Source organism: Phyllobates terribilis, unplaced genomic scaffold (genome assembly GCF_046119375.1).
Source record: "Phyllobates terribilis strain yellow unplaced genomic scaffold, ASM4611937v1 Scaffold_175__1_contigs__length_3988992, whole genome shotgun sequence".
Lineage (NCBI taxonomy): Eukaryota > Metazoa > Chordata > Amphibia > Anura > Dendrobatidae > Phyllobates > Phyllobates terribilis.
Genome location: NW_027362935.1, coordinates 3,360,932 through 3,384,825, shown reverse-complemented (window position 1 = coordinate 3,384,825; position 23,894 = coordinate 3,360,932). Strand labels below are relative to the sequence as shown.

Genomic DNA, 23,894 nt, shown 5'->3' with positions numbered 1-23,894 from the left:
CAAAAAAAAATTAAATAAATAGTGAAGGTTTCACAGTATAATACTGCCCGGACCTACGACCGGGAATTGAAAAATTCCCCATCCTAAGGCCAGAAGGCCCGGAATAAGGGTGTGTGTGAAGAAAGAAATATTGAAGTGCTAGTGCAAATGTGCCATAAACTCAAGTGGGGTTCCCAATCCCAGTGAGTTAAGGCACCCCAGGGTCAACACTCCTGGGGCACTTCACACTTCGGGCTTTCGATCTTCCCCGGCCCAATGGCGTCGATCCTGGGGGGCCATGCTTTCCACCAGATGACTATATTAGCCACCTGGCGTACTAACAAGCGCCTAAACCCCAGTGTGCATAATGTATCAATCTACTAGGGCGGCCAACATCCAAAACCGCCTTTTCGAAAGATACTACACTTGATCTTAGCCAAAAGGCCGAGAAGCGATAACCAGAATTGGTTTCAAACTACGGAGCCACCCAAGGATCCTGAAAAGTCCATTTGTGGAGATGAGCTCCTGGACTCCCGTTAAGAAGACATGTTGTCAACCTCTAGATCCCTTACATGCCTGCACTTTTCGGCTTGCTGCTGCTGCAATCCACGCGTTTTAGATCTGCATAACTCCACCTCTTTAAACACAGCACCTTCACCCCCTGCTGTTCCCACCCGCCTCAACACCGTTGGAAGGGAGGAGAACCAATTAAGGCGGGGGGTGGGGTGGAACGAGCAGCTGTCTACCCTTAGCAGGAGGGCTCCTGATTACATACCTCTCCTGCTGCTGCTGCTGCTGGCTGTCCAGCAGCAGACTGAAGGTGGCTGCTGCTGTGCACAGGTATATAAAGGCTCAGAGCCTATTATGACACGCGCAGCCAGCGTTCCATTGCCACATTCCATCTACTGCAGGCAGGATACCTGGCTGGCTGAATGTCGCTGAGAAGCTCACAGAGACCGCCATAAGCAACAGTTTAACAGAATGCCACAGACTAATCAACCAAACTTTTTGGGTTGGGTTCTCTTTTATAGTCTGCAGGCATTAAATGAAAGAAGTCAGTGTTCCAGCAGAAGGAGACAACGTTTCAGAAAAGGCATTGTAGCAAACCAAAAAAGAAATTTTAAGCGCAGCAGAGTAACCAGCGCACATACCTGTTAGCTCAGGTGAGTTTAAAAGGCTGCTGTTGATAACAAGGGCATTTGCTAAATAGATGGTGTGTGTGCAACAATATACTGAAAGGTCAATTATATTGTGCAGCTTATCTCACCACCTGTAGTTATTTAGGTGAAAGCTCCAAAATGCTTGCCTAATATGTCTGTTTATCCAAAAGGAAGTAAAAAGGGAGAGCTAGAAAGATAGCATTGCATCACATTACATGGCAATGCAATGCACAGTTGCTGAAGTTGAACCAAAATGAGCTTGTAATCTGGCTTCTGCAACTTTGAACATGAAAAATCCAATGAGGAGAAGAAAAGCAAAGCCAAAGAGTCCATCCCAAAATCCGACAAACAAGCAAAATGAACAAAAAACATTGAATTCAATTCTTTCTGATTTTAGAAACTGCATTAAAGAAGGGGTGCACCGGTCCTGGAGATACTGCAATACCAGGTCAATGCGTGGAGTGGACAGAGCAAGCTCTTTTTCCATCTCCCTGTTCTAAAAATCCATTTAATATATGGTCCCCAGATAGGGGACGTATCAGATATTAAACTGATAAGAACAGATACTACACTTGATCTTAGCCAAAAGGCCGAGAAGCGATAACCAGAATTGGTTTCAAACTACGGAGCCACCCAAGGATCCTGAAAAGTCCATTTGTGGAGATGAGCTCCTGGACTCCCGTTAAGAAGACATGTTGTCAACCTCTAGATCCCTTACATGCCTGCACTTTTCGGCTTGCTGCTGCTGCAATCCACGCGTTTTAGATCTGCATAACTCCACCTCTTTAAACACAGCACCTTCACCCCCTGCTGTTCCCACCCGCCTCAACACCGTTGGAAGGGAGGAGAACCAATTAAGGCGGGGGGTGGGGTGGAACGAGCAGCTGTCTACCCTTAGCAGGAGGGCTCCTGATTACATACCTCTCCTGCTGCTGCTGCTGCTGGCTGTCCAGCAGCAGACTGAAGGTGGCTGCTGCTGTGCACAGGTATATAAAGGCTCAGAGCCTATTATGACACGCGCAGCCAGCGTTCCATTGCCACATTCCATCTACTGCAGGCAGGATACCTGGCTGGCTGAATGTCGCTGAGAAGCTCACAGAGACCGCCATAAGCAACAGTTTAACAGAATGCCACAGATTAATCAACCAAACTTTTTGGGTTGGGTTCTCTTTTATAGTCTGCAGGCATTAAATGAAAGAAGTCAGTGTTCCAGCAGAAGGAGACAACGTTTCAGAAAAGGCATTGTAGCAAACCCAAAAAGAAATTTTAAGCGCAGCAGAGTAACCAGCGCACATACCTGTTAGCTCAGGTGAGTTTAAAAGGCTGCTGTTGATAACAAGGGCATTTGCTAAATAGATGGTGTGTGTGCAACAATATACTGAAAGGTCAATTATATTGTGCAGCTTATCTCACCACCTGTAGTTATTTAGGTGAAAGCTCCAAAATGCTTGCCTAATATGTCTGTTTATCCAAAAGGAAGTAAAAAGGGAGAGCTAGAAAGATAGCATTGCATCACATTACATGGCAATGCAATGCACAGTTGCTGAAGTTGAACCAAAATGAGCTTGTAATCTGGCTTCTGCAACTTTGAACATGAAAAATCCAATGAGGAGAAGAAAAGCAAAGCCAAAGAGTCCATCCCAAAATCCGACAAACAAGCAAAATGAACAAAAAACATTGAATTCAATTCTTTCTGATTTTAGAAACTGCATTAAAGAAGGGGTGCACCGGTCCTGGAGATACTGCAATACCAGGTCAATGCGTGGAGTGGACAGAGCAAGCTCTTTTTCCATCTCCCTGTTCTAAAAATCCATTTAATATATGGTCCCCAGATAGGGGACGTATCAGATATTAAACTGATAAGAACAGATACTACACTTGATCTTAGCCAAAAGGCCGAGAAGCGATAACCAGAATTGGTTTCAAACTACGGAGCCACCCAAGGATCCTGAAAAGTCCATTTGTGGAGATGAGCTCCTGGACTCCCGTTAAGAAGACATGTTGTCAACCTCTAGATCCCTTACATGCCTGCACTTTTCGGCTTGCTGCTGCTGCAATCCACGCGTTTTAGATCTGCATAACTCCACCTCTTTAAACACAGCACCTTCACCCCCTGCTGTTCCCACCCGCCTCAACACCGTTGGAAGGGAGGAGAACCAATTAAGGCGGGGGATGGGGTGGAACGAGCAGCTGTCTACCCTTAGCAGGAGGGCTCCTGATTACATACCTCTCCTGCTGCTGCTGCTGCTGGCTGTCCAGCAGCAGACTGAAGGTGGCTGCTGCTGTGCACAGGTATATAAAGGCTCAGAGCCTATTATGACACGCGCAGCCAGCGTTCCATTGCCACATTCCATCTACTGCAGGCAGGATACCTGGCTGGCTGAATGTCGCTGAGAAGCTCACAGAGACCGCCATAAGCAACAGTTTAACAGAATGCCACAGACTAATCAACCAAACTTTTTGGGTTGGGTTCTCTTTTATAGTCTGCAGGCATTAAATGAAAGAAGTCAGTGTTCCAGCAGAAGGAGACAACGTTTCAGAAAAGGCATTGTAGCAAACCAAAAAAGAAATTTTAAGCGCAGCAGAGTAACCAGCGCACATACCTGTTAGCTCAGGTGAGTTTAAAAGGCTGCTGTTGATAACAAGGGCATTTGCTAAATAGATGGTGTGTGTGCAACAATATACTGAAAGGTCAATTATATTGTGCAGCTTATCTCACCACCTGTAGTTATTTAGGTGAAAGCTCCAAAATGCTTGCCTAATATGTCTGTTTATCCAAAAGGAAGTAAAAAGGGAGAGCTAGAAAGATAGCATTGCATCACATTACATGGCAATGCAATGCACAGTTGCTGAAGTTGAACCAAAATGAGCTTGTAATCTGGCTTCTGCAACTTTGAACATGAAAAATCCAATGAGGAGAAGAAAAGCAAAGCCAAAGAGTCCATCCCAAAATCCGACAAACAAGCAAAATGAACAAAAAACATTGAATTCAATTCTTTCTGATTTTAGAAACTGCATTAAAGAAGGGGTGCACCGGTCCTGGAGATACTGCAATACCAGGTCAATGCGTGGAGTGGACAGAGCAAGCTCTTTTTCCATCTCCCTGTTCTAAAAATCCATTTAATATATGGTCCCCAGATAGGGGACGTATCAGATATTAAACTGATAAGAACAGATACTACACTTGATCTTAGCCAAAAGGCCGAGAAGCGATAACCAGAATTGGTTTCAAACTACGGAGCCACCCAAGGATCCTGAAAAGTCCATTTGTGGAGATGAGCTCCTGGACTCCCGTTAAGAAGACATGTTGTCAACCTCTAGATCCCTTACATGCCTGCACTTTTCGGCTTGCTGCTGCTGCAATCCACGCGTTTTAGATCTGCATAACTCCACCTCTTTAAACACAGCACCTTCACCCCCTGCTGTTCCCACCCGCCTCAACACCGTTGGAAGGGAGGAGAACCAATTAAGGCGGGGGGTGGGGTGGAACGAGCAGCTGTCTACCCTTAGCAGGAGGGCTCCTGATTACATACCTCTCCTGCTGCTGCTGCTGCTGGCTGTCCAGCAGCAGACTGAAGGTGGCTGCTGCTGTGCACAGGTATATAAAGGCTCAGAGCCTATTATGACACGCGCAGCCAGCGTTCCATTGCCACATTCCATCTACTGCAGGCAGGATACCTGGCTGGCTGAATGTCGCTGAGAAGCTCACAGAGACCGCCATAAGCAACAGTTTAACAGAATGCCACAGATTAATCAACCAAACTTTTTGGGTTGGGTTCTCTTTTATAGTCTGCAGGCATTAAATGAAAGAAGTCAGTGTTCCAGCAGAAGGAGACAACGTTTCAGAAAAGGCATTGTAGCAAACCCAAAAAGAAATTTTAAGCGCAGCAGAGTAACCAGCGCACATACCTGTTAGCTCAGGTGAGTTTAAAAGGCTGCTGTTGATAACAAGGGCATTTGCTAAATAGATGGTGTGTGTGCAACAATATACTGAAAGGTCAATTATATTGTGCAGCTTATCTCACCACCTGTAGTTATTTAGGTGAAAGCTCCAAAATGCTTGCCTAATATGTCTGTTTATCCAAAAGGAAGTAAAAAGGGAGAGCTAGAAAGATAGCATTGCATCACATTACATGGCAATGCAATGCACAGTTGCTGAAGTTGAACCAAAATGAGCTTGTAATCTGGCTTCTGCAACTTTGAACATGAAAAATCCAATGAGGAGAAGAAAAGCAAAGCCAAAGAGTCCATCCCAAAATCCGACAAACAAGCAAAATGAACAAAAAACATTGAATTCAATTCTTTCTGATTTTAGAAACTGCATTAAAGAAGGGGTGCACCGGTCCTGGAGATACTGCAATACCAGGTCAATGCGTGGAGTGGACAGAGCAAGCTCTTTTTCCATCTCCCTGTTCTAAAAATCCATTTAATATATGGTCCCCAGATAGGGGACGTATCAGATATTAAACTGATAAGAACAGATTTTTTGATTGAAGCTGCATCCAAGGCACTGAAAAATGTGACCGAAGTCACACCAAAACAGCGCACGAGGCGAGGATTCATGTGGACCCTTCTCGGAAGAGAGGGTCCCCAATAAACCATCCCCATCCCTCCGAGCCAGAAGGCCACAGCGAGGGTCAGGGATCTCCGATGCTCTCCCTAGCCGATGCCGGAGAAGAGCCGTTTTCGTGCTCCCAGCTTCCATCTAGGCTGCCACCCTAGTGGAGCTGGAGCCTGTGTTGGTTTCTCAGCCCAAAGCTGACCGGACCTCCGACCGGGTTTATAAAAATTCCCCTTCCTAGCCCGGAGGCCAGGAATAGGGGGGGTTGCTCAGAAAGTATGATTGGCAAAGGTGCGGCGTGCTACGAAGCCAAGTCTTTCTGGGGTTCCCAGTCCCAGTAAGCTTGGACTCCCACCAGGGCGCCTACTCCTGGGGCACATTGCTCCAAAGCCCTCACACTTACCCAGCCTAGTGACTTCGATCCTGGAGGGCCATGTTTTCCATCAGATAACTCTATGAGCCACCTGGCGTACTAACAAGTGCACCAAACCAGTGTGTAATATGCATCAATTTACTAGGGCAGCCCAAGGACAAAACTGCCTTTTCAAAAGATACTACACTTGATCTTAGCCAAAAGGCCGAGAAGCGATAACCAGAATTGGTTTCAAACTACGGAGCCACCCAAGGATCCTGAAAAGTCCATTTGTGGAGATGAGCTCCTGGACTCCCGTTAAGAAGACATGTTGTCAACCTCTAGATCCCTTACATGCCTGCACTTTTCGGCTTGCTGCTGCTGCAATCCACGCGTTTTAGATCTGCATAACTCCACCTCTTTAAACACAGCACCTTCACCCCCTGCTGTTCCCACCCGCCTCAACACCGTTGGAAGGGAGGAGAACCAATTAAGGCGGGGGGTGGGGTGGAACGAGCAGCTGTCTACCCTTAGCAGGAGGGCTCCTGATTACATACCTCTCCTGCTGCTGCTGCTGCTGCTGGCTGTCCAGCAGCAGACTGAAGGTGGCTGCTGCTGTGCACAGGTATATAAAGGCTCAGAGCCTATTATGACACGCGCAGCCAGCGTTCCATTGCCACATTCCATCTACTGCAGGCAGGATACCTGGCTGGCTGAATGTCGCTGAGAAGCTCACAGAGACCGCCATAAGCAACAGTTTAACAGAATGCCACAGACTAATCAACCAAACTTTTTGGGTTGGGTTCTCTTTTATAGTCTGCAGGCATTAAATGAAAGAAGTCAGTGTTCCAGCAGAAGGAGACAACGTTTCAGAAAAGGCATTGTAGCAAACCAAAAAAGAAATTTTAAGCGCAGCAGAGTAACCAGCGCACATACCTGTTAGCTCAGGTGAGTTTAAAAGGCTGCTGTTGATAACAAGGGCATTTGCTAAATAGATGGTGTGTGTGCAACAATATACTGAAAGGTCAATTATATTGTGCAGCTTATCTCACCACCTGTAGTTATTTAGGTGAAAGCTCCAAAATGCTTGCCTAATATGTCTGTTTATCCAAAAGGAAGTAAAAAGGGAGAGCTAGAAAGATAGCATTGCATCACATTACATGGCAATGCAATGCACAGTTGCTGAAGTTGAACCAAAATGAGCTTGTAATCTGGCTTCTGCAACTTTGAACATGAAAAATCCAATGAGGAGAAGAAAAGCAAAGCCAAAGAGTCCATCCCAAAATCCGACAAACAAGCAAAATGAACAAAAAACATTGAATTCAATTCTTTCTGATTTTTGAAACTGCATTAAAGAAGGGGTGCACCGGTCCTGGAGATACTGCAATACCAGGTCAATGCGTGGAGTGGACAGAGCAAGCTCTTTTTCCATCTCCCTGTTCTAAAAATCCATTTAATATATGGTCCCCAGATAGGGGACGTATCAGATATTAAACTGATAAGAACAGATTTTTGATTGAATATATCTTTTATTAGCACAAAAAATAAGTTAACAGACAGTGTACAGTGCCGCAGCCCAGTACACACAGAATTCTACATCATATTTACATAGCATGAGGATACGACGCACTAACTAGACACATCACACCCCTATGCTACACAAAACACTCAATCTGAAAGAAAAAGCATGTCAATCAATACAGTACGACGAACCGTGATAAGGGATGGGGATTGGGAAAAAGGGGATGGGGAGGGGAAAATCACAGGCCCGAAGCTTTATTGAAAGACAAGACACATAAGGGGAGAGGGGGAGGAGGGGTTTAGTCCTCATCCTCGTCCTCCGGACCGTCCATGATGGAATAGTCTCTGAGCAGGCTGTGGATCAGCCTGCGGCAGTCCTGGATGGACATCCTCTCCCTCCTCAAGATGAGCCGGTTCCTGGCGACCCAAAGGGCATCCTTGAAGCAGTTCATAAGGCGCCAAGCCTCCTGGATGGCTCCGACGGTATGAACCCCAGGGAAGAGTCCATAAAGCACAGAATGGTGCGATAGGCTCGCCCTGGGGACAGAGTTCCTCAGGTCGTCCTCAAGTGCAGTCAATAGGCGCTGTGCAAATCCGCAGTCCCAAAAAGTGTGCAAAGATGTTTCCTCCACGAAGGGGCACCTTGGGCAGTACCGGGTCTTGCACAGGTTCCGGGCATGCATGAATGACCGGACGGGCAGTCCGCCCTGAATCGCCATCCACGACAAGTCCTTGTGCCCGTTGGTCAGCCTGTCAGACGACACATTTGTCCACACAGTCTCCAGCGTGTCCTGGTGAAGTCCTGTGATGTTCTCCACGTCATCCTTGGCTCTGATTAGCTTGTGGATAGTTTTGGGCTTCCACAAGTCGGGCTTGAGTCCCTCCAGTTGATGCTCCCCCACAAATCGAACGACGTCTCCGTAGAACCATGGCGTCGTCCAGTTGTAGGGGAAGGAGCTGTCCCACTTGTCCCAGCCGAGTCGCCTCCAAAGAGGAAGCAGGAAGAAGCGAGACATGGACCTGCCCGCGGAGCCATTCTTGACTTGCAAAGTCCGGCGGACACAATCACACACAAAAGAGGATCGCAGGAGGGTGGGGATATCTGGAACGCCCTTCCCACCCTTGCGAGGCTCCTTGTACATGACGGCCCGCCTGACTCTGTCCATCTTGGATCCCCAGACAAAGTGAAACACTGTCCTGGTAATGGCCCTGCACACAGTGACGTGTGGGGGCCAGGCCTGCGCCGTGTACTGCAAGACGGGCAGGACCTCATTACGCAGGACGAGTGCCTTACCCTCACAAGTGAGGTGTCTGAGGCTCCAGAGTCCGATCCGTTGCTTCACCTTGGCCAAGCGTTCTTGCCAGGACTTGAGGGCCGCTCCTTCCTTCCCGAACCAGACTCCCAGCACCTTGAGGAAATCCGGTTGAATGTTGAAGGGGAAGGGGGCGGAGGAGGCCGGCTGCCAATCCCCGAAGAGCATGGCTTCCGACTTCCTGCAGTTGACTTTGGCCCCTGAAGCCCGGCCGAACCTCTCACACGTCTGGACGAGGGCGTCGACTGAACCACGATCAGCGCAGAAGACGGTGACGTCGTCCATGTAGAGCGAGCACTTGACCTCGTGTCGTCCCGGACCCGGTGCGGTGATCCCTCTGATCTCTCCATTCTGCCGGATAGCCTCTGCGAAGAGTTCTATAACACAAACAAAAAGAAGAGGTGATAGAGGGCAGCCTTGTCTGACCCCAGAGAGGACAGGGAAGGGGTCAGTCTTCCAGCCGTTCACCAACACCGAGCTGTGGATATCAAAATACATCAGACGGACATACGAAGAAAACATGTTACCCAAACCTAACCGGTGCAGAGCTCGGCCCATGAACTCGTGGGAAACCCGGTCGAAGGCCTTCTCCTGATCCAAGGAGACCAGGGGAACAGATACTACACTTGATCTTAGCCAAAAGGCCGAGAAGCGATAACCAGAATTGGTTTCAAACTACGGAGCCACCCAAGGATCCTGAAAAGTCCATTTGTGGAGATGAGCTCCTGGACTCCCGTTAAGAAGACATGTTGTCAACCTCTAGAACCCTTACATGCCTGCACTTTTCGGCTTGCTGCTGCTGCAATCCACGCGTTTTAGATCTGCATAACTCCACCTCTTTAAACACAGCACCTTCACCCCCTGCTGTTCCCACCCGCCTCAACACCGTTGGAAGGGAGGAGAACCAATTAAGGCGGGGGGTGGGGTGGAACGAGCAGCTGTCTACCCTTAGCAGGAGGGCTCCTGATTACATACCTCTCCTGCTGCTGCTGCTGGCTGTCCAGCAGCAGACTGAAGGTGGCTGCTGCTGTGCACAGGTATATAAAGGCTCAGAGCCTATTATGACACGCGCAGCCAGCGTTCCATTGCCACATTCCATCTACTGCAGGCAGGATACCTGGCTGGCTGAATGTCGCTGAGAAGCTCACAGAGACCGCCATAAGCAACAGTTTAACAGAATGCCACAGACTAATCAACCAAACTTTTTGGGTTGGGTTCTCTTTTATAGTCTGCAGGCATTAAATGAAAGAAGTCAGTGTTCCAGCAGAAGGAGACAACGTTTCAGAAAAGGCATTGTAGCAAACCAAAAAAGAAATTTTAAGCGCAGCAGAGTAACCAGCGCACATACCTGTTAGCTCAGGTGAGTTTAAAAGGCTGCTGTTGATAACAAGGGCATTTGCTAAATAGATGGTGTGTGTGCAACAATATACTGAAAGGTCAATTATATTGTGCAGCTTATCTCACCACCTGTAGTTATTTAGGTGAAAGCTCCAAAATGCTTGCCTAATATGTCTGTTTATCCAAAAGGAAGTAAAAAGGGAGAGCTAGAAAGATAGCATTGCATCACATTACATGGCAATGCAATGCACAGTTGCTGAAGTTGAACCAAAATGAGCTTGCAATCTGGCTTCTGCAACTTTGAACATGAAAAATCCAATGAGGAGAAGAAAAGCAAAGCCAAAGAGTCCATCCCAAAATCCGACAAACAAGCAAAATGAACAAAAAACATTGAATTCAATTCTTTCTGATTTTAGAAACTGCATTAAAGAAGGGGTGCACCGGTCCTGGAGACACTGCAATACCAGGTCAATGCGTGGAGTGGACAGAGCAAGCTCTTTTTCCATCTCCCTGTTCTAAAAATCCATTTAATATATGGTCCCCAGATAGGGGACGTATCAGATATTAAACTGATAAGAACAGATACTACACTTGATCTTAGCCAAAAGGCCGAGAAGCGATAACCAGAATTGGTTTCAAACTACGGAGCCACCCAAGGATCCTGAAAAGTCCATTTGTGGAGATGAGCTCCTGGACTCCCGTTAAGAAGACATGTTGTCAACCTCTAGATCCCTTACATGCCTGCACTTTTCGGCTTGCTGCTGCTGCAATCCACGCGTTTTAGATCTGCATAACTCCACCTCTTTAAACACAGCACCTTCACCCCCTGCTGTTCCCACCCGCCTCAACACCGTTGGAAGGGAGGAGAACCAATTAAGGCGGGGGGTGGGGTGGAACGAGCAGCTGTCTACCCTTAGCAGGAGGGCTCCTGATTACATACCTCTCCTGCTGCTGCTGCTGCTGGCTGTCCAGCAGCAGACTGAAGGTGGCTGCTGCTGTGCACAGGTATATAAAGGCTCAGAGCCTATTATGACACGCGCAGCCAGCGTTCCATTGCCACATTCCATCTACTGCAGGCAGGATACCTGGCTGGCTGAATGTCGCTGAGAAGCTCACAGAGACCGCCATAAGCAACAGTTTAACAGAATGCCACAGACTAATCAACCAAACTTTTTGGGTTGGGTTCTCTTTTATAGTCTGCAGGCATTAAATGAAAGAAGTCAGTGTTCCAGCAGAAGGAGACAACGTTTCAGAAAAGGCATTGTAGCAAACCAAAAAAGAAATTTTAAGCGCAGCAGAGTAACCAGCGCACATACCTGTTAGCTCAGGTGAGTTTAAAAGGCTGCTGTTGATAACAAGGGCATTTGCTAAATAGATGGTGTGTGTGCAACAATATACTGAAAGGTCAATTATATTGTGCAGCTTATCTCACCACCTGTAGTTATTTAGGTGAAAGCTCCAAAATGCTTGCCTAATATGTCTGTTTATCCAAAAGGAAGTAAAAAGGGAGAGCTAGAAAGATAGCATTGCATCACATTACATGGCAATGCAATGCACAGTTGCTGAAGTTGAACCAAAATGAGCTTGTAATCTGGCTTCTGCAACTTTGAACATGAAAAATCCAATGAGGAGAAGAAAAGCAAAGCCAAAGAGACCATCCCAAAATCCGACAAACAAGCAAAATGAACAAAAATCATTGAATTCAATTCTTTCTGATTTTAGAAACTGCATTAAAGAAGGGGTGCACCGGTCCTGGAGATACTGCAATACCAGGTCAATGCGTGGAGTGGACAGAGCAAGCTCTTTTTCCATCTCCCTGTTCTAAAAATCCATTTAATATATGGTCCCCAGATAGGGGACGTATCAGATATTAAACTGATAAGAACAGATACTACACTTGATCTTAGCCAAAAGGCCGAGAAGCGATAACCAGAATTGGTTTCAAACTACGGAGCCACCCAAGGATCCTGAAAAGTCCATTTGTGGAGATGAGCTCCTGGACTCCCGTTAAGAAGACATGTTGTCAACCTCTAGATCCCTTACATGCCTGCACTTTTCGGCTTGCTGCTGCTGCAATCCACGCGTTTTAGATCTGCATAACTCCACCTCTTTAAACACAGCACCTTCACCCCCTGCTGTTCCCACCCGCCTCAACACCGTTGGAAGGGAGGAGAACCAATTAAGGCGGGGGGTGGGGTGGAACGAGCAGCTGTCTACCCTTAGCAGGAGGGCTCCTGATTACATACCTCTCCTGCTGCTGCTGCTGCTGGCTGTCCAGCAGCAGACTGAAGGTGGCTGCTGCTGTGCACAGGTATATAAAGGCTCAGAGCCTATTATGACACGCGCAGCCAGCGTTCCATTGCCACATTCCATCTACTGCAGGCAGGATACCTGGCTGGCTGAATGTCGCTGAGAAGCTCACAGAGACCGCCATAAGCAACAGTTTAACAGAATGCCACAGACTAATCAACCAAACTTTTTGGGTTGGGTTCTCTTTTATAGTCTGCAGGCATTAAATGAAAGAAGTCAGTGTTCCAGCAGAAGGAGACAACGTTTCAGAAAAGGCATTGTAGCAAACCAAAAAAGAAATTTTAAGCGCAGCAGAGTAACCAGCGCACATACCTGTTAGCTCAGGTGAGTTTAAAAGGCTGCTGTTGATAACAAGGGCATTTGCTAAATAGATGGTGTGTGTGCAACAATATACTGAAAGGTCAATTATATTGTGCAGCTTATCTCACCACCTGTAGTTATTTAGGTGAAAGCTCCAAAATGCTTGCCTAATATGTCTGTTTATCCAAAAGGAAGTAAAAAGGGAGAGCTAGAAAGATAGCATTGCATCACATTACATGGCAATGCAATGCACAGTTGCTGAAGTTGAACCAAAATGAGCTTGTAATCTGGCTTCTGCAACTTTGAACATGAAAAATCCAATGAGGAGAAGAAAAGCAAAGCCAAAGAGTCCATCCCAAAATCCGAGAAACAAGCAAAATGAACAAAAAACATTGAATTCAATTCTTTCTGATTTTAGAAACTGCATTAAAGAAGGGGTGCACCGGTCCTGGAGATACTGCAATACCAGGTCAATGCGTGGAGTGGACAGAGCAAGCTCTTTTTCCATCTCCCTGTTCTAAAAATCCATTTAATATATGGTCCCCAGATATGGGACGTATCAGATATTAAACTGATAAGAACAGATTTTTTTTTTTTTTTTTTTTGAAAGCCCGAATTCGTGTACAAAACCCGAGTGCGCTTAAAAAAGTGACAAGTGCCACAAAAAAAGTGCACTAGGATGCTGGTTTTCTTGAAACCCTCTCCAAAAGGAGAAGGGTCCCCCAAACCATTCCCCGTCCCTCCGAGCCAAAAGGCCACAGCGAGGAACAGGGACAAAAAGCCACCTCCAGCCGAAGCCAGAGGCGACCCAATCTTACCCCCAGCACCTGCCCGAGTTCTCACCCGAGCAAGGCACTGGGAGCCAAAGACTGTGCTCCCCTCCCGGAAGAGGGGAGCCAACAACGCTCTCCTCCCGAAAGAGGAGAGCCAGGGGGGTTCAGGGGGGAGCGGAACCTGATGGCCACACACTCCCCCCCTAGACCTGCCAAGAGAGGAACCCGTAAGGGAACCGCATCCCGACAAAATCCTAGTAGGACGTGACACACGTGAATAAGTGGACACACAGTGACAAAGAAATTAAATAAATAGTGAAGGTTTCACAGTATAATACTGCCCGGACCTTCGACCGGGAATTGAAAAATTCCCCATCCTAAGGCCAGAAGGCCCGGAATAAGGGTGTGTGCGAAGAAAGAAAATTTGAAGTGCTTGTGCAAATGTGCCATAAACTCAAGTGGGGTTCCCAATCCCAGTGAGTTAAGGCACCCCAGGGTCACCACTCCTGGGGCACTTCACACTTCGGGCTTTCGATCTTCCCCGGCCCAATGGCGTCGATCCTGGGGGGCCATGCTTTCCACCAGATGACTATATTAGCCACCTGGCGTACTAACAAGCGCCTAAACCCCAGTGTGCATAATGTATCAATCTACTAGGGCGGCCAACATCCAAAACCGCCTTTTCGAAAGATACTACACTTGATCTTAGCCAAAAGGCCGAGAAGCGATAACCAGAATTGGTTTCAAACTACGGAGCCACCCAAGGATCCTGAAAAGTCCATTTGTGGAGATGAGCTCCTGGACTCCCGTTAAGAAGACATGTTGTCAACCTCTAGATCCCTTACATGCCTGCACTTTTCGGCTTGCTGCTGCTGCAATCCACGCGTTTTAGATCTGCATAACTCCACCTCTTTAAACACAGCACCTTCACCCCCTGCTGTTCCCACCCGCCTCAACACCGTTGGAAGGGAGGAGAACCAATTAAGGCGGGGGGTGGGGTGGAACGAGCAGCTGTCTACCCTTAGCAGGAGGGCTCCTGATTACATACCTCTCCTGCTGCTGCTGCTGCTGGCTGTCCAGCAGCAGACTGAAGGTGGCTGCTGCTGTGCACAGGTATATAAAGGCTCAGAGCCTATTATGACACGCGCAGCCAGCGTTCCATTGCCACATTCCATCTACTGCAGGCAGGATACCTGGCTGGCTGAATGTCGCTGAGAAGCTCACAGAGACCGCCATAAGCAACAGTTTAACAGAATGCCACAGACTAATCAACCAAACTTTTTGGGTTGGGTTCTCTTTTATAGTCTGCAGGCATTAAATGAAAGAAGTCAGTGTTCCAGCAGAAGGAGACAACGTTTCAGAAAAGGCATTGTAGCAAACCAAAAAAGAAATTTTAAGCGCAGCAGAGTAACCAGCGCACATACCTGTTAGCTCAGGTGAGTTTAAAAGGCTGCTGTTGATAACAAGGGCATTTGCTAAATAGATGGTGTGTGTGCAACAATATACTGAAAGGTCAATTATATTGTGCAGCTTATCTCACCACCTGTAGTTATTTAGGTGAAAGCTCCAAAATGCTTGCCTAATATGTCTGTTTATCCAAAAGGAAGTAAAAAGGGAGAGCTAGAAAGATAGCATTGCATCACATTACATGGCAATGCAATGCACAGTTGCTGAAGTTGAACCAAAATGAGCTTGTAATCTGGCTTCTGCAACTTTGAACATGAAAAATCCAATGAGGAGAAGAAAAGCAAAGCCAAAGAGTCCATCCCAAAATCCGACAAACAAGCAAAATGAACAAAAAAACATTGAATTCAATTCTTTCTGATTTTAGAAACTGCATTAAAGAAGGGGTGCACCGGTCCTGGAGATACTGCAATACCAGGTCAATGCGTGGAGTGGACAGAGCAAGCTCTTTTTCCATCTCCCTGTTCTAAAAATCCATTTAATATATGGTCCCCAGATAGGGGACGTATCAGATATTAAACTGATAAGAACAGATACTACACTTGATCTTAGCCAAAAGGCCGAGAAGCGATAACCAGAATTGGTTTCAAACTACGGAGCCACCCAAGGATCCTGAAAAGTCCATTTGTGGAGATGAGCTCCTGGACTCCCGTTAAGAAGACATGTTGTCAACCTCTAGATCCCTTACATGCCTGCACTTTTCGGCTTGCTGCTGCTGCAATCCACGCGTTTTAGATCTGCATAACTCCACCTCTTTAAACACAGCACCTTCACCCCCTGCTGTTCCCACCCGCCTCAACACCGTTGGAAGGGAGGAGAACCAATTAAGGCGGGGGGTGGGGTGGAACGAGCAGCTGTCTACCCTTAGCAGGAGGGCTCCTGATTACATACCTCTCCTGCTGCTGCTGCTGCTGGCTGTCCAGCAGCAGACTGAAGGTGGCTGCTGCTGTGCACAGGTATATAAAGGCTCAGAGCCTATTATGACACGCGCAGCCAGCGTTCCATTGCCACATTCCATCTACTGCAGGCAGGATACCTGGCTGGCTGAATGTCGCTGAGAAGCTCACAGAGACCGCCATAAGCAACAGTTTAACAGAATGCCACAGACTAATCAACCAAACTTTTTGGGTTGGGTTCTCTTTTATAGTCTGCAGGCATTAAATGAAAGAAGTCAGTGTTCCAGCAGAAGGAGACAACGTTTCAGAAAAGGCATTGTAGCAAACCAAAAAAGAAATTTTAAGCGCAGCAGAGTAACCAGCGCACATACCTGTTAGCTCAGGTGAGTTTAAAAGGCTGCTGTTGATAACAAGGGCATTTGCTAAATAGATGGTGTGTGTGCAACAATATACTGAAAGGTCAATTATATTGTGCAGCTTATCTCACCACCTGTAGTTATTTAGGTGAAAGCTCCAAAATGCTTGCCTAATATGTCTGTTTATCCAAAAGGAAGTAAAAAGGGAGAGCTAGAAAGATAGCATTGCATCACATTACATGGCAATGCAATGCACAGTTGCTGAAGTTGAACCAAAATGAGCTTGTAATCTGGCTTCTGCAACTTTGAACATGAAAAATCCAATGAGGAGAAGAAAAGCAAAGCCAAAGAGTCCATCCCAAAATCCGACAAACAAGCAAAATGAACAAAAAACATTGAATTCAATTCTTTCTGATTTTAGAAACTGCATTAAAGAAGGGGTGCACCGGTCCTGGAGATACTGCAATACCAGGTCAATGCGTGGAGTGGACAGAGCAAGCTCTTTTTCCATCTCCCTGTTCTAAAAATCCATTTAATATATGGTCCCCAGATAGGGGACGTATCAGATATTAAACTGATAAGAACAGATACTACACTTGATCTTAGCCAAAAGGCCGAGAAGCGATAACCAGAATTGGTTTCAAACTACGGAGCCACCCAAGGATCCTGAAAAGTCCATTTGTGGAGATGAGCTCCTGGACTCCCGTTAAGAAGACATGTTGTCAACCTCTAGATCCCTTACATGCCTGCACTTTTCGGCTTGCTGCTGCTGCAATCCACGCGTTTTAGATCTGCATAACTCCACCTCTTTAAACACAGCACCTTCACCCCCTGCTGTTCCCACCCGCCTCAACACCGTTGGAAGGGAGGAGAACCAATTAAGGCGGGGGGTGGGGTGGAACGAGCAGCTGTCTACCCTTAGCAGGAGGGCTCCTGATTACATACCTCTCCTGCTGCTGCTGCTGCTGCTGGCTGTCCAGCAGCAGACTGAAGGTGGCTGCTGCTGTGCACAGGTATATAAAGGCTCAGAGCCTATTATGACACGCGCAGCCAGCGTTCCATTGCCACATTCCATCTACTGCAGGCAGGATACCTGGCTGGCTGAATGTCGCTGAGAAGCTCACAGAGACCGCCATAAGCAACAGTTTAACAGAATGCCACAGACTAATCAACCAAACTTTTTGGGTTGGGTTCTCTTTTATAGTCTGCAGGCATTAAATGAAAGAAGTCAGTGTTCCAGCAGAAGGAGACAACGTTTCAGAAAAGGCATTGTAGCAAACCAAAAAAGAAATTTTAAGCGCAGCAGAGTAACCAGCGCACATACCTGTTAGCTCAGGTGAGTTTAAAAGGCTGCTGTTGATAACAAGGGCATTTGCTAAATAGATGGTGTGTGTGCAACAATATACTGAAAGGTCAATTATATTGTGCAGCTTATCTCACCACCTGTAGTTATTTAGGTGAAAGCTCCAAAATGCTTGCCTAATATGTCTGTTTATCCAAAAGGAAGTAAAAAGAGAGAGCTAGAAAGATAGCATTGCATCACATTACATGGCAATGCAATGCACAGTTGCTGAAGTTGAACCAAAATGAGCTTGTAATCTGGCTTCTGCAACTTTGAACATGAAAAATCCAATGAGGAGAAGAAAAGCAAAGCCAAAGAGTCCATCCCAAAATCCGACAAACAAGCAAAATGAACAAAAAACATTGAATTCAATTCTTTCTGATTTTAGAAACTGCATTAAAGAAGGGGTGCACCGGTCCTGGAGATACTGCAATACCAGGTCAATGCGTGGAGTGGACAGAGCAAGCTCTTTTTCCATCTCCCTGTTCTAAAAATCCATTTAATATATGGTCCCCAGATAGGGGACGTATCAGATATTAAACTGATAAGAACAGATACTACACTTGATCTTAGCCAAAAGGCCGAGAAGCGATAACCAGAATTGGTTTCAAACTACGGAGCCACCCAAGGATCCTGAAAAGTCCATTTGTGGAGATGAGCTCCTGGACTCCCGTTAAGAAGACATGTTGTCAACCTCTAGATCCCTTACATGCCTGCACTTTTCGGCTTGCTGCTGCTGCAATCCACGCGTTTTAGATCTGCATAACTCCACCTCTTTAAACACAGCACCTTCACCCCCTGCTGTTCCCACCCGCCTCAACACCGTTGGAAGGGAGGAGAACCAATTAAGGCAGGGGGGTGGGGTGGAACGAGCAGCTGTCTACCCTTAGCAGGAGGGCTCCTGATTACATACCTCTCCTGCTGCTGCTGCTGCTGGCTGTCCAGCAGCAGACTGAAGGTGGCTGCTGCTGTGCACAGGTATATAAAGGCTCAGAGCCTATTATGACACGCGCAGCCAGCGTTCCATTGCCACATTCCATCTACTGCAGGCAGGATACCTGGCTGGCTGAATGTCGCTGAGAAGCTCACAGAGACCGCCATAAGCAACAGTTTAACAGAATGCCACAGACTAATCAACCAAACTTTTTGGGTTGGGTTCTCTTTTATAGTCTGCAGGCATTAAATGAAAGAAGTCAGTGTTCCAGCAGAAGGAGACAACGTTTCAGAAAAGGCATTGTAGCAAACCAAAAAAGAAATTTTAAGCGCAGCAGAGTAACCAGCACACATACCTGTTAGCTCAGGTGAGTTTAAAAGGCTGCTGTTGATAACAAGGGCATTTGCTAAATAGATGGTGTGTGTGCAACAATATACTGAAAGGTCAATTATATTGTGCAGCTTATCTCACCACCTGTAGTTATTTAGGTGAAAGCTCCAAAATGCTTGCCTAATATGTCTGTTTATCCAAAAGGAAGTAAAAAGGGAGAGCTAGAAAGATAGCATTGCATCACATTACATGGCAATGCAATGCACAGTTGCTGAAGTTGAACCAAAATGAGCTTATAATCTGGCTTCTGCAACTTTGAACATGAAAAATCCAATGAGGAGAAGAAAAGCAAAGCCAAAGAGTCCATCCCAAAATCCGACAAACAAGCAAAATGAACAAAAAACATTGAATTCAATTCTTTCTGATTTTAGAAACTGCATTAAAGAAGGGGTGCACCGGTCCTGGAGATACTGAAATACCAGGTCAATGCGTGGAGTGGACAGAGCAAGCTCTTTTTCCATCTCCCTGTTCTAAAAATCCATTTAATATATGGTCCCCAGATAGGGGACGTATCAGATATTAAACTGATAAGAACAGATTTTTTTTTTTCTATTGAAAGCCCGAATTCGTGTACAAAACCCGAGTGCGCTTAAAAAAGTGACAAGTGCCACAAAAAAAGTGCACTAGGATGCTGGTCTTCTTAAAACCCTCTCCAAAAGGAGAAGGGTCCCCCAAACCATTCCCCGTCCCTCCGAGCCAGAAGGCCACAGCGAGGAACAGGGACAAATAGCCACCTCCAGCCGGAGCCAGAGGCGACCCAATCTTACCCCCAATACCTGCCCGAGTTCTCACCCGAGCAAGGCACTGGGAGCCAAAGACTGTGCTCCCCTCCCGGAAGAGGGGAGCCAACAATGCTCTCCTCCCGAAAGAGGAGAGCCAGGGGGGTTCAGGGGGGAGCGGAACCTGATGGCCACACACTCCCCCCCTAGACCTGCCAAGAGAGGAACCCGTAAGGGAACCGCATCCCGACAAAATCCTAGTAAGGACGTGGACACACGTGAAAAAGTGGACACACAGTGACAAAAAAAATTAAATAAATAGTGAAGGTTTCACAGTATAATACTGCCCGGACCTTCGACCGGGAATTGAAACATTCCCCATCCTAAGGCCAGAAGGCCCGGAATAAGGGTGTGTGTGAAGAAAGAAATATTGAAGTGCTAGTGCAAATGTGCCATAAACTCAAGTGGGGTTCCCAATCCCAGTGAGTTAAGGCACCCCAGGGTCACCACTCCTGGGGCACTTCACACTTCGGGCTTTCGATCTTCCCCGGCCCAATGGCGTCGATCCTGGGGGGCCATGCTTTCCACCAGATGACTATATTAGCCAACTGGCGTACTAACAAGCGCCTAAACCCCAGTGTGCATAATGTATCAATCTACTAGGGCGGCCAACATCCAAAACCGCCTTTTCGAAAGATACTACACTTGATCTTAGCCAAAAGGCCGAGAAGCGATAACCAGAATTGGTTTCAAACTACGGAGCCACCCAAGGATCCTGAAAAGTCCATTTGTGGAGATGAGCTCCTGGACTCCCGTTAAGAAGACATGTTGTCAACCTCTAGATCCCTTACATGCCTGCACTTTTCGGCTTGCTGCTGCTGCAATCCACGCGTTTTAGATCTGCATAACTCCACCTCTTTAAACACAGCACCTTCACCCCCTGCTGTTCCCACCCGCCTCAACACCGTTGGAAGGGAGGAGAACCAATTAAGGCGGGGGGTGGGGTGGAACGAGCAGCTGTCTACCCTTAGCAGGAGGGCTCCTGATTACATACCTCTCCTGCTGCTGCTGCTGGCTGTCCAGCAGCAGATTGAAGGTGGCTGCTGCTGTGCACAGGTATATAAAGGCTCAGAGCCTATTATGACACGCGCAGCCAGCGTTCCATTGCCACATTCCATCTACTGCAGGCAGGATACCTGGCTGGCTGAATGTCGCTGAGAAGCTCACAGAGACCGCCATAAGCAACAGTTTAACAGAATGCCACAGACTAATCAACCAAACTTTTTGGGTTGGGTTCTCTTTTATAGTCTGCAGGCATTAAATGAAAGAAGTCAGTGTTCCAGCAGAAGGAGACAACGTTTCAGAAAAGGCATTGTAGCAAACCAAAAAAGAAATTTTAAGTGCAGCAGAGTAACCAGCGCACATACCTGTTAGCTCAGGTGAGTTTAAAAGGCTGCTGTTGATAACAAGGGCATTTGCTAAATAGATGGTGTGTGTGCAACAATATACTGAAAGGTCAATTATATTGTGCAGCTTATCTCACCACCTGTAGTTATTTAGGTGAAAGCTCCAAAATGCTTGCCTAATATGTCTGTTTATCCAAAAGGAAGTAAAAAGGGAGAGCTAGAAAGATAGCATTGCATCACATTACATGGCAATGCAATGCACAGTTGCTGAAGTTGAACCAAAATGAGCTTGTAATCTGGCTTCTGCAACTTTGAACATGAAAAATCCAATGAGGAGAAGAAAAGCAAAGCCAAAGAGTCCATCCCAAAATCCGACAAACAAGCAAAATGAACAAAAAACATTGAATTCAATTCTTTCTGATTTTAGAAACTGCATTAAAGAAGGGGTGCACCGGTCCTGGAGATACTGCAATACCAGGTCAATGCGTGGAGTGGACAGAGCAAGCTCTTTTTCCATCTCCCTGTTCTAAAAATCCATTTAATATATGGTCCCCAGATAGGGGACATATCAGATATTAAACTGATAAGAACAGATACTACACTTGATCTTAGCCAAAAGGCCGAGAAGCGATAACCAGAATTGGTTTCAAACTACGGAGCCACCCAAGGATCCTGAAAAGTCCATTTGTGGAGATGAGCTCCTGGACTCCCGTTAAGAAGACATGTTGTCAACCTCTAGATCCCTTACATGCCTGCACTTTTCGGCTTGCTGCTGCTGCAATCCACGCGTTTTAGATCTGCATAACTCCACCTCTTTAAACACAGCACCTTCACCCCCTGCTGTTCCCACCCGCCTCAACACCGTTGGAAGGGAGGAGAACCAATTAAGGCGGGGGGTGGGGTGGAACGAGCAGCTGTCTACCCTTAGCAGGAGGGCTCCTGATTACATACCTCTCCTGCTGCTGCTGCTGCTGGCTGTCCAGCAGCAGACTGAAGGTGGCTGCTGCTGTGCACAGGTATATAAAGGCTCAGAGCCTATTATGACACGCGCAGCCAGCGTTCCATTGCCACATTCCATCTACTGCAGGCAGGATACCTGGCTGGCTGAATGTCGCTGAGAAGCTCACAGAGACCGCCATAAGCAACAGTTTAACAGAATGCCACAGACTAATCAACCAAACTTTTTGGGTTGGGTTCTCTTTTATAGTCTGCAGGCATTAAATGAAAGAAGTCAGTGTTCCAGCAGAAGGAGACAACGTTTCAGAAAAGGCATTGTAGCAAACCAAAAAAGAAATTTTAAGCGCAGCAGAGTAACCAGCGCACATACCTGTTAGCTCAGGTGAGTTTAAAAGGCTGCTGTTGATAACAAGGGCATTTGCTAAATAGATGGTGTGTGTGCAACAATATACTGAAAGGTCAATTATATTGTGCAGCTTATCTCACCACCTGTAGTTATTTAGGTGAAAGCTCCAAAATGCTTGCCTAATATGTCTGTTTATCCAAAAGGAAGTAAAAAGGGAGAGCTAGAAAGATAGCATTGCATCACATTACATGGCAATGCAATGCACAGTTGCTGAAGTTGAACCAAAATGAGCTTGTAATCTGGCTTCTGCAACTTTGAACATGAAAAATCCAATGAGGAGAAGAAAAGCAAAGCCAAAGAGTCCATCCCAAAATCCGACAAACAAGCAAAATGAACAAAAAACATTGAATTCAATTCTTTCTGATTTTAGAAACTGCATTAAAGAAGGGGTGCACCGGTCCTGGAGATACTGCAATACCAGGTCAATGCGTGGAGTGGACAGAGCAAGCTCTTTTTCCATCTCCCTGTTCTAAAAATCCATTTAATATATGGTCCCCAGATAGGGGACGTATCAGATATTAAACTGATAAGAACAGATACTACACTTGATCTTAGCCAAAAGGCCGAGAAGCGATAACCAGAATTGGTTTCAAACTACGGAGCCACCCAAGGATCCTGAAAAGTCCATTTGTGGAGATGAGCTCCTGGACTCCCGTTAAGAAGACATGTTGTCAACCTCTAGATCCCTTACATGCCTGCACTTTTCGGCTTGCTGCTGCTGCAATCCACGCGTTTTAGATCTGCATAACTCCACCTCTTTAAACACAGCACCTTCACCCCCTGCTGTTCCCACCCGCCTCAACACCGTTGGAAGGGAGGAGAACCAATTAAGGCGGGGGGTGGGGTGGAACGAGCAGCTGTCTACCCTTAGCAGGAGGGCTCCTGATTACATACCTCTCCTGCTGCTGCTGCTGGCTGTCCAGCAGCAGATTGAAGGTGGCTGCTGCTGTGCACAGGTATATAAAGGCTCAGAGCCTATTATGACACGCGCAGCCAGCGTTCCATTGCCACATTCCATCTACTGCAGGCAGGATACCTGGCTGGCTGAATGTCGCTGAGAAGCTCACAGAGACCGCCATAAGCAACAGTTTAACAGAATGCCACAGACTAATCAACCAAACTTTTTGGGTTGGGTTCTCTTTTATAGTCTGCAGGCATTAAATGAAAGAAGTCAGTGTTCCAGCAGAAGGAGACAACGTTTCAGAAAAGGCATTGTAGCAAACCAAAAAAGAAATTTTAAGTGCAGCAGAGTAACCAGCGCACATACCTGTTAGCTCAGGTGAGTTTAAAAGGCTGCTGTTGATAACAAGGGCATTTGCTAAATAGATGGTGTGTGTGCAACAATATACTGAAAGGTCAATTATATTGTGCAGCTTATCTCACCACCTGTAGTTATTTAGGTGAAAGCTCCAAAATG

The 23,894-nt window shown here is 46.6% G+C and overlaps 14 non-coding genes and 5 pseudogenes across 14 annotated transcripts; all 19 read right to left on the bottom strand.

Annotated features, from left to right (window-relative positions):
• Window positions 1-343: 343 nt before the first annotated feature.
• On the bottom strand, window positions 344-435 carry LOC141212534 (U2 spliceosomal RNA; annotated as a pseudogene).
• A 1,115-nt stretch (window positions 436-1,550) lies between these two features.
• On the bottom strand, window positions 1,551-1,741 carry LOC141212576 (U2 spliceosomal RNA). Its single transcript, XR_012282301.1, has one exon. It is a non-coding gene; the product is annotated as a U2 spliceosomal RNA (small nuclear RNA).
• Window positions 1,742-2,856: 1,115 nt separating this feature from the next.
• LOC141212575 (U2 spliceosomal RNA) lies at window positions 2,857-3,047 on the bottom strand. Its single transcript, XR_012282300.1, has one exon. It is a non-coding gene; the product is annotated as a U2 spliceosomal RNA (small nuclear RNA).
• Window positions 3,048-4,162: 1,115 nt separating this feature from the next.
• Window positions 4,163-4,353, bottom strand: LOC141212574 (U2 spliceosomal RNA). Its single transcript, XR_012282299.1, has one exon. It is a non-coding gene; the product is annotated as a U2 spliceosomal RNA (small nuclear RNA).
• A 1,115-nt stretch (window positions 4,354-5,468) lies between these two features.
• LOC141212484 (U2 spliceosomal RNA) lies at window positions 5,469-5,650 on the bottom strand. Its single transcript, XR_012282240.1, has one exon. It is a non-coding gene; the product is annotated as a U2 spliceosomal RNA (small nuclear RNA).
• A 524-nt stretch (window positions 5,651-6,174) lies between these two features.
• Window positions 6,175-6,290, bottom strand: LOC141212521 (U2 spliceosomal RNA; annotated as a pseudogene).
• Window positions 6,291-7,408: 1,118 nt separating this feature from the next.
• LOC141212490 (U2 spliceosomal RNA) lies at window positions 7,409-7,600 on the bottom strand. The gene has a single exon (XR_012282246.1). It is a non-coding gene; the product is annotated as a U2 spliceosomal RNA (small nuclear RNA).
• Window positions 7,601-9,442: 1,842 nt separating this feature from the next.
• On the bottom strand, window positions 9,443-9,542 carry LOC141212520 (U2 spliceosomal RNA; annotated as a pseudogene).
• Window positions 9,543-10,654: 1,112 nt separating this feature from the next.
• LOC141212459 (U2 spliceosomal RNA) lies at window positions 10,655-10,845 on the bottom strand. Its single transcript, XR_012282216.1, has one exon. It is a non-coding gene; the product is annotated as a U2 spliceosomal RNA (small nuclear RNA).
• Window positions 10,846-11,960: 1,115 nt separating this feature from the next.
• On the bottom strand, window positions 11,961-12,151 carry LOC141212573 (U2 spliceosomal RNA). Its single transcript, XR_012282298.1, has one exon. It is a non-coding gene; the product is annotated as a U2 spliceosomal RNA (small nuclear RNA).
• Window positions 12,152-13,266: 1,115 nt separating this feature from the next.
• Window positions 13,267-13,450, bottom strand: LOC141212512 (U2 spliceosomal RNA). The gene has a single exon (XR_012282260.1). It is a non-coding gene; the product is annotated as a U2 spliceosomal RNA (small nuclear RNA).
• Window positions 13,451-14,244: 794 nt separating this feature from the next.
• Window positions 14,245-14,336, bottom strand: LOC141212533 (U2 spliceosomal RNA; annotated as a pseudogene).
• A 1,116-nt stretch (window positions 14,337-15,452) lies between these two features.
• LOC141212571 (U2 spliceosomal RNA) lies at window positions 15,453-15,643 on the bottom strand. The gene has a single exon (XR_012282296.1). It is a non-coding gene; the product is annotated as a U2 spliceosomal RNA (small nuclear RNA).
• A 1,115-nt stretch (window positions 15,644-16,758) lies between these two features.
• LOC141212570 (U2 spliceosomal RNA) lies at window positions 16,759-16,949 on the bottom strand. Its single transcript, XR_012282295.1, has one exon. It is a non-coding gene; the product is annotated as a U2 spliceosomal RNA (small nuclear RNA).
• A 1,118-nt stretch (window positions 16,950-18,067) lies between these two features.
• LOC141212569 (U2 spliceosomal RNA) lies at window positions 18,068-18,258 on the bottom strand. Its single transcript, XR_012282294.1, has one exon. It is a non-coding gene; the product is annotated as a U2 spliceosomal RNA (small nuclear RNA).
• Window positions 18,259-19,374: 1,116 nt separating this feature from the next.
• On the bottom strand, window positions 19,375-19,561 carry LOC141212504 (U2 spliceosomal RNA). The gene has a single exon (XR_012282255.1). It is a non-coding gene; the product is annotated as a U2 spliceosomal RNA (small nuclear RNA).
• A 790-nt stretch (window positions 19,562-20,351) lies between these two features.
• Window positions 20,352-20,443, bottom strand: LOC141212529 (U2 spliceosomal RNA; annotated as a pseudogene).
• A 1,112-nt stretch (window positions 20,444-21,555) lies between these two features.
• On the bottom strand, window positions 21,556-21,746 carry LOC141212572 (U2 spliceosomal RNA). The gene has a single exon (XR_012282297.1). It is a non-coding gene; the product is annotated as a U2 spliceosomal RNA (small nuclear RNA).
• Window positions 21,747-22,861: 1,115 nt separating this feature from the next.
• Window positions 22,862-23,052, bottom strand: LOC141212568 (U2 spliceosomal RNA). Its single transcript, XR_012282293.1, has one exon. It is a non-coding gene; the product is annotated as a U2 spliceosomal RNA (small nuclear RNA).
• Between the last annotated feature and the right edge of the window lie 842 nt (window positions 23,053-23,894).